The sequence below is a fragment of the Poecile atricapillus genome, chromosome 1 (genome assembly GCF_030490865.1).
Source record: "Poecile atricapillus isolate bPoeAtr1 chromosome 1, bPoeAtr1.hap1, whole genome shotgun sequence".
Taxonomy (NCBI): domain Eukaryota; kingdom Metazoa; phylum Chordata; class Aves; order Passeriformes; family Paridae; genus Poecile; species Poecile atricapillus.
This window is the reverse complement of record NC_081249.1, coordinates 93,389,909-93,404,544: the sequence shown is the minus strand read 5'-3', so window position 1 is coordinate 93,404,544 and position 14,636 is coordinate 93,389,909. Positions and strand designations below refer to the sequence as shown.

Sequence of the window (14,636 nt, the reverse complement as noted above, 5' to 3'; positions counted from 1 at the left end):
CATGAGTCTAAGGCATATCTTTATGTTCCAGGCACATCCTCCATTTCTTTCTGCATCACTCAGTTTGTATCATCTATGCAATCAGCCCAGTATGCAATGCAAGACAGAATTCCTACAGTAGATGTAAATAATTCAAGAAAGTTTGTAACTCCTCAGGGAGATTTACTCACAGATCACCTGTTTGCAGAGCTTAAAGGGATGTCAGAAGAGTTCCAGGATTATTACAGACCAACGATGGGAAGGGTTACAACAAAGTATCAGTATTCTTACAGCGTAAAACTGACAGCAGCTTTCATTCTGGATACATTAACAAACTTGAAAAGGATTGGTCTAAATCTGCCAATGGAGGAATGTTGTTTGATTGCATCATGTACTGGGATGCTGCTGTAGTCGGATCCAGAAAGAATGACGCATCACTGTCTGACATAGCTCTGATAATAGATAAGTAAACTGTAGGATTGCCAAATGAAGAGGTCAAAAAAATCCCAACAAGAACAAAAGAGCTGATAAAGCAAATTACACCAACAGAATTTGCAGTGCAACATGAACAAAAGAAACCCAAACAAACCCCATTCCTATTACTGATGGGATGTTCCTGTGTCCCACATGGCATCACTGCCATTGGATTCTGCAGAGAGTGAGAACAACACAAGCCCACAGCTCTGCAGTAACAGCAGCCCACGCAGAGTATCTCCACTTGCCAGCTGAGAAACCTTGACCTACTGGCCATGTGCCTCCATTTCTATCTCCCTGATCCACTAAATCAGTCATGCCTTAAGGTAGATCGCAGTCATGGGTGACAAAACCCAAACCTTTTCTGTTTGCAGCAATCCTTGTATTTTCCTCCCAAAGGCAAAGCAAGCTAAGGACATTCTTTATATGTCCAGAGGCCAACAGCCTGCTCACTGTCTCCACACAATGCACCACATGTATCTAGGACACAGAAAGGATTATTTAAAACTCTAAAGGAGACATTTATACCCAGTACACTTCCAAAATAAGGATGGCAAGTTGCTGAAATAACTTATTTAAAACTTTTTCTCAAGTACAGAGTGATAGAATTAGAGTAAAATCATCTAGAAGGGGTTGGAAACACTTTCTCATGGAGTCTTAAACATCACTTCGAGTGACATTAACTTGAGCTACATGTCCCATCGGAGAGCAAGTGTCAGCAAAGTAAATGCATTAGTTAAAGCTTAATAGTAGTTTGGTGTTCAATATCCTGAAATATTTAATATGTTTTTTTCCCAAAGTAAACTGTTATTCAGTTTTAATGAAGACATTAACCTGCTTGATTTGTAAGCTCCTGTGGGAAGTCAGTCTAAAACACTGTCACAAGAGGTAGGCAGATGTAACAAGAGCTGTGACAGGAAATCAAGCATATTTTAAATGTTAAAAAAGCAGCCAGACAATAAGTCTCAATATGCTCTTGTTTTCTTTTAGTTTTGTTTATTTTTTGGTAATATGATTTCTGCCCTTTAAAAGATGCCAATTAAGGCTGGTTATAACGTAGTCTGAAGGTAACTGTGGGTACTGAAATCTACGTGTGTCCTCACCAACTATGTTGTAAACAAGTAGTGGTAGGATACAGACTAAAAAAAAAGAAAAAAAAGTTTGGGTCAGATTCTGAACTTCAAGACACTTGCAGTCTCCAGCATTGTAGGATGACAGCTTTAAACTGGAATCCACTGTAACACTTTTAGTCACAGTTTGAATTTTCCAGACTGACTTTGAATACAGTCTACACTTTATGGGAACAGCCGGTCTTGTGAGTTTTTCAGCTTGAAATGATAGTGATATAACAAGATGAGCAAAAATGGTGAGACCCCAAGCAATTAAGGTGGGTGTGTACTCTTCCTGAAATGCATATTGGTGGTTTGACAAGGGAGACAAGCTGGCTGCTTTGTTTCACAGTAGCTGTGTTTAGTTCATGCTGTCAAGCGTGGATTCTGACACTTAACAGTATTAATATTGCTATTTCTATTGATATAATTAGCACTTCTATAAATAATAGCTAAGGCTGCCATAGCTAAGTATATTACTGCAATCAGCACCATCAGGCCCTTCTTCGTTACACACCCTCCTGGAAATGCAAGCTGATTGATCTCAACAAGAAGACAGCCACTGAGCAACGCTGTTGATTCTAGCGGCCCAGCGAGGAGCAGCTCCCACCACGTACAAGTCTCTCCTAAACAACTAGTTTGTATGTGTGAGACTAACATTTCTCACCAGTCTTGCACCTGCCAACGTTTGAATGCTATAAATAGGGACTCTTCTTTTCAGCCACACGATAAAAAAACCCTCACATTGAGTTCAGTGGGTGTTATTCATACACTACAATGGGGGAGAAGTCCTACAAATTGTTTTGGAGACAATCTGGACCCCACATTTAAACTCCACCTAAACAGCACAAAGATTTTATTTATTTACTTTACAGTTATGAAACAGAAAACTGCTTAACAAAACAGATATTGCTGCTTATAACAGAAGAACAGCAGCACCTGCCATTCCAATCCCTAATTTCATTCTGGTACATTTAAAAATAGAGAAGAATGACAGCTTTTCTAGAGGCCCAAACTTCAGGCACTTCTACCCTGTTCCCTAGAACTTTGCCCTGGTTTCGCTGCACCTAAAAGCTGTAACTTCTACATGAGGTTTGACAGTGTTCAATATCTACCTTGAGGTAGTTGTGCTTAATGACTGCAACTTACAACTAGCACTGGTGGGAGAGGGAAGCGTACAGAACCAGTGGTGGTGGAAATAAAGCCTCAGGGTCTCAAAAGATGCATACAAAAATACAAGCAGTTAAAAATTATCTCCAGTTTTGGAAACAGTGGGTATTTTCTGCTTTCTTCATCTTCCATAAAGTGATGTGAGTAAACACTGCACAAAGCTATTCTGAAGGCCAATATTTACAGTGTCTGGAAATAGAAAGTGTTATGTATAAGAAAAGCAGCCTAGATGCCTGACTGGAGTTTGTTACAAAAATGTTTTAAAACTTCTTTCTTAAGATTTAGTCAAATGGATATGCTAAAAGTCATATGGGAAATTAAGTAATTCGTGTGCACAATTACTATTGGGTGGAAGACACACAGTTTTGAATCCTAGAAATTCTTCCAGAAACAGTTCTTGCTAGCTGCAGTACTTGAAAACTTCAGATGGTAAAGAGGAGACTACAATTCCAAAGAAGCTTTGAACTGCTGTACTAATACAGCTCACTTTGTATGAGGCCAAAGCACTCAGAGAGCACTATGTCTTTCAGCAGTATCAATGCCAAAATCATTCCTGTATAATTCCACTGATGTCACTTCAGTTATTTCAAAGAGGAAATTCATGTCTAAGCCACCTTCTGTTTTCTGATGCAAACCCAGAATAACTACACCAAAGTTTATAAAACTACTAACACTGGCATTTATTGTCAAACCAAACAGCCAATGGAAAAATTGGCACCTACCATCTGAAATTATTACTTTAGATATTATTTATAACCCTGATGGCTGCATTTTGGAATTCTCCGCATACATACCTTTGCAAATATTTGTGATGACAGCACATGGTATTATTCCTGTTGTACAGATAAGAAACAAAGACTGAGCAATTTTTCCCTGAAGTCAAATATACCATTTGTGGCAGAGAGCTTCATGAGTCTTATGCCAGGAACCCAGACCAGTAAAGAAGTACTCAGTTTTCAATATGCTCTCAAGAAAATATAAGAAGCAATAACTGGGTTAGACCCCATATTGGATTAAAAGAATAAGGAAAGATGAAGGAATAATTATTTCTTTCAATAAGCTGTTAAAGAGTCAAAATCAGAACTGTCTCTTACACGAAAATTTGATAACAAAACGTCTTATTCTGGTATTCCTTGAGGCATATTTCATGAATATCTTGGAAAATTAGAGTATGATCTGAGACCCATTGATATCAGTAAGCACAAAATGATCTACACACCAATATCTTTTTGGTTTTTTTCCTGTTCACCCTACTCAGGCCACACACACGGGACTCCCCAAAGCAAACCAGACCTTCCAAAACCATCTCTGGTTGTGAAAACTGGTCAATGGAAACTATTTTCTTCTGTTTCAGATAGGCTCAATGATTCTTCTCAGTGAATATACTGCTCAAGAAAATTAAAGAACTGAATTTTGACTTGCTTGGGTTGCTTTGATACCCAAGATCAAGGGTCAGCATGCCTATGTAAGGGCAAACAAGCAAAATTTACTAATAGCTGCCAATTTGAGACTGTATTTTTTTGTTTGTTTATCAATAATGTAATGATTTGTGCACACTCTCTGCAATACCTCTTCAGAGAGCTTAAACTGCTGGAAAGATTTCTTGGGCAATTACAGATGAATTCTGCTTACTTAACATTAATTTGGTACTTTGAGCAAATTAAAAATAATTATTTTTCCCCATAGCATCTTCTACATTAATATCTGCAGTCACTCTGGAATCTTAATGAGCTAAACTCGGTAAGTTCTGTCCATTCTTGGCTAGAGGACTGCCTTTTCCTTCATGATACACATGCAATCATTTGGGAACAGTTTGCAAATCTAAAATTCCACCTCGCTTGAAGGGATTTACAGCCTCACATGACAAACTATACCGAACAATACCGAGGCCCTGTGAAAAATAAACAGAAAGAACACACTTATTTTCTAATACCAAGATGGAAATAGTAAGTCTTGAGGGCCGCCTGGAATTTGACCAAGGTTACCCAGCAAGGATCAAATCCTATTTGTCTTAGGCAGGCAGCCCTGCCGAAATCAAATAAGCCTGCAGCACAGATCAGTATACTAAGGCTGTGGTTTAACCTCTGAGGCATGCTATAAATCCTGTGCCACAAAATAGGTGCTATGGATTAATTTCTAATCCCAAATTATAACTCGTCATTGAAGAGCTGAAAACCCAATTCCCCTCACAGATTTACATAACAAGAACAGAACCATGCTGAGATTTAAGACTTTACTTACAAAATTTCTAACAAAATATTTTCCAGGATACTCAATTCATGCAGTGAACAATAAATCACACTGAGGTAACAGAACATACCATACACTATGACACACTTTTTTTTTTTCTTTTTTAAATCTGCCTGCATATCTAGTAATTAATTTACCCAATAAATTAATTCCACAAGTGGCTCTACGAGTCATCAGTTTGAATTATCAAGTTTCTGCTGTATTTCCAAAACAATGCCAGGCATGCATGTGCGTAGGAGGGATGGGACAATGAAGCCAATAGGTGCAGCTGTGGCCTGGGAGGCAGAAGGTCTGTTCAAACTCTGTCACTGACTGCTCTTTGACATTGGGAAGTCATTTCAGTGCTGTTTAATTCAGAGTCTTTCCAGCATGTAAAATTTTAGCAACAAAGCCACTCCTCAAACATTTGGAAGGCAGAGACAAGCCTTTATGAACTTTATGAAATCTTATTTTCCCCTGAAAAATCAGCAACAGTGGGGGAAATGGGTGTGTGCAGCCAGTCTGTTTGGATTTCTGGCCTTTGTATCTTCTCCACGTGTAAAACAGAAAAAAGTCGACCTTCACAAAGCATCTTTATGCAAGTACAGGTGAAAGATCACCTCTGTAAAGTCAGATGCTCAAATGGACTAGCTGGTATTTCATACATCTGGCACTGCTGCTGCACAGGATCTGAACAGTTCTTCCTTTTAATATGAATGCTGGTAACCCTGATTTTAAACCAGAGGGCTGAGGTTCCGTTCCTAATGTTACATCACAGTAAGACCAAACATTAAATCCTCAGCCAGAAGGATTTTTCTTGTATTTTACTTTTGTGCTAACACAACAAACAGGATACATTTTAAGACTCATAAACCATTTCGTTTTGGAAGACCCGAGGCATTCATATCTTTAACAACTGACTAGTCACAGATTCCACATGCTATCAGAAAGTTTTCTTCTCCTAGAAATGAGGATTTTTAAAAAACACCTACAGATTAAATGATGACATTTAAAATAATGCTAAAATTTTCTGTAATGTTCTTCCTGCATTACAAATGGACTATTAAATCAGTGAAGTGCCAATCAAATGCTTTTGTACTTTGAAAGAAAGGTTTAAATAACAAAAGCAGTTTTTCAGGCCTCTCTCTCCCTCGGTAGTCAGTGTCACCTATGCACTAATTACAACATATTTACTCGCTTTTCTAGTAAGATCACGATTGAATAGATTTTTTTAAGAACATGATTTTTAAGAAAAGTTGCAATCAGAGCCTCGTGGATTCTGCCTCTTATTAATCCAGCTTGTCTAAGAAAAATATAATGTTGTGCAGTAAACTTCAAGATATATGACAGGATTGAATAATAACAGCTCTGAATTCAGTCTCCAGCTTTAAAAATCAACTCGCTGCATGACCTCGGGTGAACCATTAATTAACTAGGGCCAAATCCTCTGTGGACTAAACACAATGGAACTAGCCAGTTTGTACAAGCCAAAGATCTGGTCCCAAGTTTCCAGAAGTTTTGAATTGGGCTGGCCAAATACTGGAATTTTTGTGCTATGAAAAAAAAAAAAATTTAGTTGTGTTTCAGAGAAAGAAGTAAAGCTTTCATGTCCTTTGTGGAATAAATATTCCAAGCAATTCATTTAAAGGGGGGAAAATGGCAAAGAAAAAATTAAAAAAAAAAAGGTGGAAATCTCTAAGGGGAAGATTTTGTTAACTGTGCTTTCTCCCTGTAAGCAGAAAGTAGAATTGACAGAAGTCTGCAAGGCAGGTAGCCATGAACCATCACTTTAATTTTCCGGTCAGAATAATGTAAGTTTTTTTTTCCTCAGTAAAACTGGAACTTTCTTGCAGAAAACTGCAACTTCACAAATACCACATTTTCCACTGGGGAGGGAAGGATCCTCCCAGCCAGCTCTAATACTGTGTCCTCATTGCATCCTCGGAGCAGAACTCTTTCCTCTGAGGGGTTTTTGTGTATGCAAGAGAAGGGTACAGTACTTTCCTATCACGGATTTATTTCTGTCTTGAGTTACCCTTTCTTGCAAAGCAAGACCCCGAGACTCACAGATGAGAAATGGTTCTGCATTTCTACAATCTCAGCCCCGTAAATTCCAAAGACATCATTTCTATATGAGAGCACATCCCAGGCATTCAGAAAGACCCAGGAAGGCTCTCTGATTTCAGGACAGTGATCCAGTAGCTGTAGACAATAACAGCTTTTACGGAGATACTTTTTGCTCCTAAATAATTACTCTGCTCAGAGAGCCGTGCGTCAGACTTTGCACTTTAGTTTGCTTTACTCGACAGTGAGTCTTACTTCCTCACAATTTCCTATTTGCCATTGAGCACAGACGTCTCCGAGGCTGTCAGGAGGGCTTTTAACCTGAGAAACACCGACTTGCTCGGCTACAAAAGGAGGCAAAGTCCGGGAACACGACGGGCAGAGCGGCAGCCCGCTTCCTTCTCAACCCACAAATCCATTTCTTTCCTGCGCTCCGACTGACAAACGCCGAGCCCCCTCCCCGGGGCAGGGACACAGAACGCTGGGCACACGACCGTGTTCCCCGGGCACAGCCCGGCGCTGAGGGGAAGGACGAGGCACCCATGGCTCTGGAAGCGCTGTGGGACGCGCGGTGCGCTCGGCTGGGACCAGGCTGCCAGAGCCTCAGCAGGGAAAGCAGGGAAAACGGGGAACCACGGAACTGATTTGCTTCGTGAGCCCTCGGGGACGGCACCAAAAACCAACCAACCCCAAAAAAGCCCCGGGCAGCTGTTGAACATTTCGATGCGAGAGGACGAGCGGCTCCTCCCCAGGCCGGCTCTCACCCCGCATCCCCCGGGGTATCCCGGGCACCGGCACTGCCTTTCTCCCGGGGGATAACCCCGACCTGCCCTCTCAGAACCACTGAATCACAGGCTAGGCAAGGTTGGGAGGGCCCACACTGGGTCAGCCGCTCCAACCTCTGCTCGAGCGGGGTCATCCCAGAACACACCGCAGGGGATGGTGTCCAGACGGTTCTTGGGCACCTCTTCCCTCCCCGACCCTCGCTCACAAACAAGCGCCGCCAACTTTTCCCAGCGGCGCGGCTGGAGGAGGAGCGGAGCGGGGGGGGGACAAGCGGGGGGAATGTCGGTGCCAAGTCTCCCTCTCCGGCCGCACGCAACCTCAGGGGAGTGGCCCCGCCGGCTCCCGAACTTTTTCGGGACCATGAAAAAACTGCGGGAGGCGGCGGCTACTCAGCCGTTACCCCTCCAGGACTAACCCGGCTCCGCTCCCTCCCGGAATACGAACGCTCCATTCCCGCCGGGACGCGGGAGCCCCTCGCCCCCCCCCACCGCCCCTCACCCGCCCGCCCCGCCCCCGGTGGGCGGAGCAGACCCAGGCTCCGCCCCCGGCCGCGCGCTGACCCCGGAAGCGCCGGTACCTCTCTCATCTTCCCCTGCCCCGCGCTGGGCGCCGCCGGCTCGCGGCACTTTCAGAGGCGGCCGCCGCCGCCTCCCCGGGCCCCTCATTGGCCCCCGGCCCCCCCGCCCCGCTGGCCTGCACCCATTGGCTCGCAGCGCCGCCACTCAGGGTCCGGCCCCGCCTCCCGCCGCCGTTGGAGCCAGCCCCCCTCCTCGCGACTCACGGCTAGTTGTGGATAGGCGAAGCCGGTCCGCTACGCGCCCCTTCTATTGGAAGGCGCAAACGTCGGTCAAAGGGTGGGCGTCTCTCATTGGCCGAATTTTAGAACGCTAGGGGCCGCCTTCGCCGCTCGGGAGCGCTGACTGGCTGGGAGGAGGTGTCAGTCCTGCCGGCTCTCGGGTACCGATTGGCAGCCGCGGGCCAGGCAGCAGGTTAGGTTGCGCTCCCCCCCGCCCCGCCCCCCCCCGCCTTCTACGCATTTCTATTTCCCGCTTTATTTATTTATTTTCCTCCATAAACTTAAATGACCCCGGAGGGGCGGGGCCGGGGCGGGGCCCCGCCGGCGCGGGCGGCCAATGGGAGAGCGGCAGCGGGGCGGGGCCGGCTGCGGCGCGGGCCAACGGGAGCGCGGCAGAGGGGCCGCGCTCGGCCAATGGGGCGGCGCCCCCGCCCCCGCCCGGAGCCGGCGGCGGGTCCCGAGGGGCCGGGGCCAGAGAACAGGGAACGGGGGGGCGGACGGGTGTCCCGGGGGTGGGAGGAAGGGACGCGGAATCGCTTCCTTCCTCGCACGCAGGAGCCGCGGCAGCGCGCCCGCCCCGGGCAGCCTGTGTGAGGCGCCCACCCCGGGCAGCGAGCGGAATGCGTTTTCCCAGGAGCGCTTCTCTCATCCCTGCTCTGGCCCAGGGATCCCTCGTCTGGGCGCTGTGGGACCTCTGCCCGTAGGGGTGGGGCAGAGAGCCGCTCAGGCAGAGCAGACAGGTGTTCTTCCAGAAGAGGCGTCCTTTGTAGGTGTTGGGTTTGCAGCCAGGGCCAGAGCGAGGGGCACCATGAGCGTTCTCTGAGCCCCAAGAGCGCTGGTTCCTCCAGGGGGAACCGGAGGGCAGTGGGCCGTGTCAGTCTCCCTCCTTTCCCATTAAAGAGAAGGCCCAGGCCTTCCTTTGTTGTTATACCGTTACACTATTTACAGAGCTTTTAACTGTTCTCAACATCTCTGAGGGTTTTTTGGGTTTTGCTGGTGTTTGTGATTGTAGTCCTTGATGCTTACGCTGTTCTTTCGGAACTCTGCCCATCTCACCTACCTTCCCCTTTCAGCGTGCTTCCTTCCTGTTTCTGGTCAAATTAAACTCACGCTTTATCTAAATTAATCGCTTACTATCCTTCCTTCCTGTGTTCTAGGTTAGTTGAGATTTAGTGGTTATCATTCCTTTGAAGAACACTGAGGTTCCTACTTGCCTTTTTTCCTGCCAGCCTATACCTGTGTGATCCAGCATAACAGTTCTGTAATTCCCTCATCCTAGAGATTGGTTATGTTTGCTTTTCTTCTGTTTGCATGGACCACCCAATGTAAAGTTACCTCCCTTTCCCTAGTTTCTTCCCACTTTCCTATCACAAGTGTTTATATGTGTCCCTTGGAGCCATGCAGGGAAGCACTCCCATTCCAGATGGTTTCTCCATCTTCCCTGTCAAAGTTTGTCAGCAGTGTTCCAGGAAGCATCCCTTGTCATGGTCCTTCCTGCACAACCACGTGTCCCATTGCTGTGATCGTGGGTGATTCCACTACCTGTCTGGAGAAAGCTCTTCTGTCCTCTCCTGTCCTCAGAAACTTCTGTTTCTGAGTTGGGGTTTGTGGGAGGTCCTTACGAGGACAGGGCCTGGCTTCTTTCATCATTCTCAGGGGTTTCTCTTGAAGTAGCCCTCACTCCCTTCGCACATTCACTTTCAGAACTGGTGGATAAGGCCATCTTTCTTCCTCCCCCATTACCTCCCTGAATAAGGCATTACCTTTATATTTTTATTCCACTTACATGGGTTACATCTCTTTTGCTTGATTAGAACAATTAGAAGATACTGTTTGTTTGTTTGTTTTTGTTTTTTTAGTCTATGTAGCTGTTTGTGCATTGGAGGGACTTTTTTTTAATATATATATAATGAGAGTAAGCAAATTAAATCTGGTACTAGGAGAAGGTAAAAACCCCCATCAGACTCAGGTCAGCATTGTAGTGAAGCGCTAGGATTTTAACCCCGGGCATATTTTGACTGCATAGCTGCTTCAACATAAGCGTATGCTGAGGTTCTGTGCCGAATCAAAGCTTTAATTTCCTTCTCATTTCTTTTGGCCTGTTCTGCATTTTTAACATGAGACAGAGTGTGAAATAAAATGCTCAGAAAAATAATTTCTCTAGGGCATATTCTGTTTGATAATGTCATACCTGGAACTTCATCTGGGCTGTCAAAACAATGTCGCATGACAGTAAAACTGAGCACACTTCATATACATAAATCTTTCACAGTCTGTAACTACGTATCAAGAATGAGCTGAAGGCTCCTGTAGCTGAGCTATTCCACTGAGTGAGAAATGATGTGACCATCAGAGAGCAGATACCTCCCAGCTAGTATCTCCAGGTAACACCGCGTGGAGGTGGCAGTGATTTAATACTCAGATGTACATTTATGATGCATGCCATGGAGGGACAAGGCACTGATTTTAAAGAGATGCAGAAGAAGAGGTTCTTCTCCTTGAACATCATTTGTTGTCCACCATGATTTGTAAGACCATGTTTCTGGTGGGAATTGCAGTTGTATCAGTGATGCCCAGCAAGTTAGCGGTGATTGCCTCACACAAGAGGGAACAGCATTTCCAGTGGTGATGTGGGTCTGCTTCTTTTTGATGTCATCATTGACAATTGTAGGATAGCGAGCACGCTTTTAAAATTTATGGTTAGAAATCATGCTCAAATATATTACAGAGCTCTCAGAAGCTGTGATGAGAACCAATTGTGTTTCAGAAAGCAATCCAAACAGCCACCTGTTATTTAATAGAATTGCTTAGCATGATACAGAAATATAAATCAATTATAGAAGAACTATAGTTAACAAATTTCCTCCTTAAGGAGGCAAAAAGATGACCTAAGACGACTAGAGAGGTCAGGCTAAATCACAAGTGAAATAAAAAGCAAAGGAAAAGAAGGCAAGTCTCATGCTAGGGTATCCAAACACAAGAGTCATACCAGAAGTAATCCCAGGGAGAAATAGTTCTTCTGTACCCAGTGCCAAGGAGGCCTCAGCTGAAATACTGTGTTTGGTTTCATACACTGCATTTAAAAGAGGTTATAAAGATCAGAGACTAAAATCTTTGAAGTGGCAATGGAAAGGGTCTTAGAAAACATGGCCTACCAAAGAAGAACAAAGGAACTAGATTTGTTTCATCTAGAAAAGGGAAGAATGAATGAGGAGAACAGTACAAAGTTCTGGCAATAAACTTCTGTGGGTTCAGCACTGTATTAGTCTTTGGAGCCCATAAGATCCCTGATGGTGGAGGTTTTTAAAATCACAACAGATTGGGATCAACTGCCCTCTGGACAGTTGACCAAGGCAGCAAAGCAGGAAGATCCCAAGTGGCATGCTGCCTTGCTGGGACAGGCTGGGAACTGTAACACTGGGAACAGAATATCTGCAAGAAACAACCCAAACTTCCCCAGGGCTTTCAGCAACAGCCAGAAGCTCCTGCTCCTCCTGAAGACATGATAGCACCAATCAGCTCCATGGTAGCAACCTCTCTAAGCAGCAGCATGTGCCAGCTTCTGCTTAGCTTTGTTGTTGGGTTTCATGGCAAACCCAAGATTACAAATACAGTCAGGACAACACTCTGCGAGGCTACCAGGCACTAGGTGTCAGATCCTGTCCAGTGTTGTCTGTGCTTGTCCCTGCAAGACCTTTCAGGTCTGTCCTAGCATTACATTCTTGTGTGCAGGAGTTTGACTAGAAGAGCACCATAACAAAAGGCCACTCTGTAGATCCACGTCTTTGTGCTGCCTGAGCTCAAATTACACAGGGAACAATTCCTTTCACACCAACAGAATTGCAAGAAAATGCCTTTATTGGTGAAGTAAGATTGGACTCTTGTAAACAGCAACACTCAAGTTGCACTTTTGTGGTAGCTACATACATGTGAATATCAAATTCCATATAGATGTTTACAGAATTCAAGTTTTGGGGGATCAATGCCTTACCTTAATTGGCAGGAATGAAGAAATAGTCGCTCATCAGGCAGGACTCACAGTGAAAGCATAAAAAGTCTAATTTATTACGTTCTTTCAATATGACTTCATTTTCGAGCATTTTGTGACAATCTGACCTAATATTGCACTGATTCAGACAATAGAGCTGTTCTATTGTACTTTAATGACTGGAAATGTAATTTGCTTCCTGTTTAATATTTAAGCCAGCAATAATACCAAAAAGGCTTATTGCTCCTAAGAAAAGATGAAAGGGGCATAACTCTTAAGGTTTTTTTGTGTTCAAAATTTGACCTACTTTAAAAACACTAGAAACTCATGGGAATGGTCTTCAGAATTAAAAATACCAATATAAGATTGTTGCCTGGGAATTTTAAGATACATCACTTCCAGCTCATAGAAAAGCAGAATTTCCTTCCCGAGGGAAATCCAGATAATTCAAAATTAATTTTTGTCCCAAAATACTGAATTAACAGAGCTTTTCCACAGAAAAATGAAGTTCAGAAAGAAAAAAAAAAATATTCTGAGCTTAAGAAATTTGAGTTTGATGACTGTCTTGAAATTTTTCGGTCTGGGTTAGCTGAAGAGCCATCTGTGCCTGTTCCAGCTGCCGCTAGTGACTCTCACATGACCAGTGCTCTGTGGTCTTCCTTCATGATACTCCTTGGATAGAATAGCTCCATGGCCATTCCACCTTGCCCATACAGCTTTTCCATGGGGAGCGAGGAAGACAAGTTTTGGTATAACATGCAGGGAAGACAACTTGCAAAGGCTGATCAGAAGAGGATAACAGGAATGTCCATTGTCTGAACTTCTACAAAAGTGAGGTATGTGGTGGCTCAGACAGGGATGCAGAGCCATGAAAATAAAGGAACTCGAATGGAGAACAGCACAACAAAAGCATAACCTTCACATGGGGTGCAGTGATGAATTTGCCCTACTGCTTCCCCCAAAGGGTCATTTCGTTTTCATTTGGTCTTACTGCACATCCCATTATACTTTTGGATGACCATATTCAGTAGCTCTGCCAAGCCTTTCCTTGTTCCATGTGCCCTTGCTTCCTTCTCCCTTTGGAGACCATATTCCTCCTTATTACGGCTGTCTCCATTGCAGGGCTCTGTGTGCTGAGTCCCACACCTCCATGAAGAGGAAACCTGAGATCCAAGGCTTCATGAAATTCCTCAGGGACCATTTCTCAGAGCCATTTCCAATAATGAGCATATTACAAGTAGTTATATATATACTGTTAAGCCACTGTCATACTTTCACTTGACAGATGGGTATGCTGGTCTCTGCATAAATTTACATTGGTAAATATACATTAAAAAAAAAAACCCAAACAACCCAAAATATCACTATAAGTGATTCCACAGAAACATCTGTATTTTGCCAAGCCCGACTAAACTGACTCCTCTAGAAGCACATACAAAAATTACAGGTGTCACTGAAAGAAGGACAGACAGGAGACAAATACTTTCCAATGTTTTGTTTCACTTGGTTTTATAAATAAGAGGGTGGCATCTCTTTTTAAATCATGACATTTTGACAAACAATGATGCTTTATGTTACCCTTGGGTGAGAAGAAATGTGAACAGAATAGTTTTGGGCAGTCTGAAAAGCAGTTTGGGAAGAATGACTGTTGTGAACTATTCCCAGATCAGTCATTTACTTGCTCCATATATTTGGATAAGATACTTAGTCCTTATCTATATACCAAGGTTGTACCACTTCAACTTTAGTTCAGTAAAGCTATACAAACTTTAGTATTAACATGACTATATTGGCATTTGCGTACCTTTATCAGAATAATATGCTCATATCGGGCAAATCTTACCACTATAACATACCTTTGTACCATTACAACTGCTGGCACAGCAGAGAGCACTGTTAAAACAAGAAGATAAAAATCTCACCCCTTGCCAAATATACTTCTACCTAATAATGAACTGTGCACAGCCCACCTTTGCTGCCTCACTTTCCATCTAGAAAAGACTTTCAGACCTTGCCTTTCAGGGCTGCTGTGCTTTAGTTC

At 43.9% G+C, this 14,636-nt stretch overlaps 1 protein-coding gene across 5 annotated transcripts in view; it reads right to left on the bottom strand.

The window, feature by feature from the left end:
* ZBTB20 (zinc finger and BTB domain containing 20) overlaps positions 1–8,473 on the bottom strand; it is a 473,996-nt gene extending 465,523 nt beyond the window's left edge. For 2 of the 5 annotated variants that reach the window (XM_058829852.1, XM_058829841.1), the window contains exon 1: positions 8,389–8,473. The gene's annotated coding sequence lies outside the window, so the exon portion shown is untranslated. Of the gene's footprint in view, positions 1–170; positions 310–8,388 lie in introns of those variants that run through there. The other 3 variants (XM_058829861.1, XM_058829849.1, XM_058829842.1) reach the window with 3 other exon arrangements.
* Positions 8,474–14,636: the final 6,163 nt, after the last annotated feature.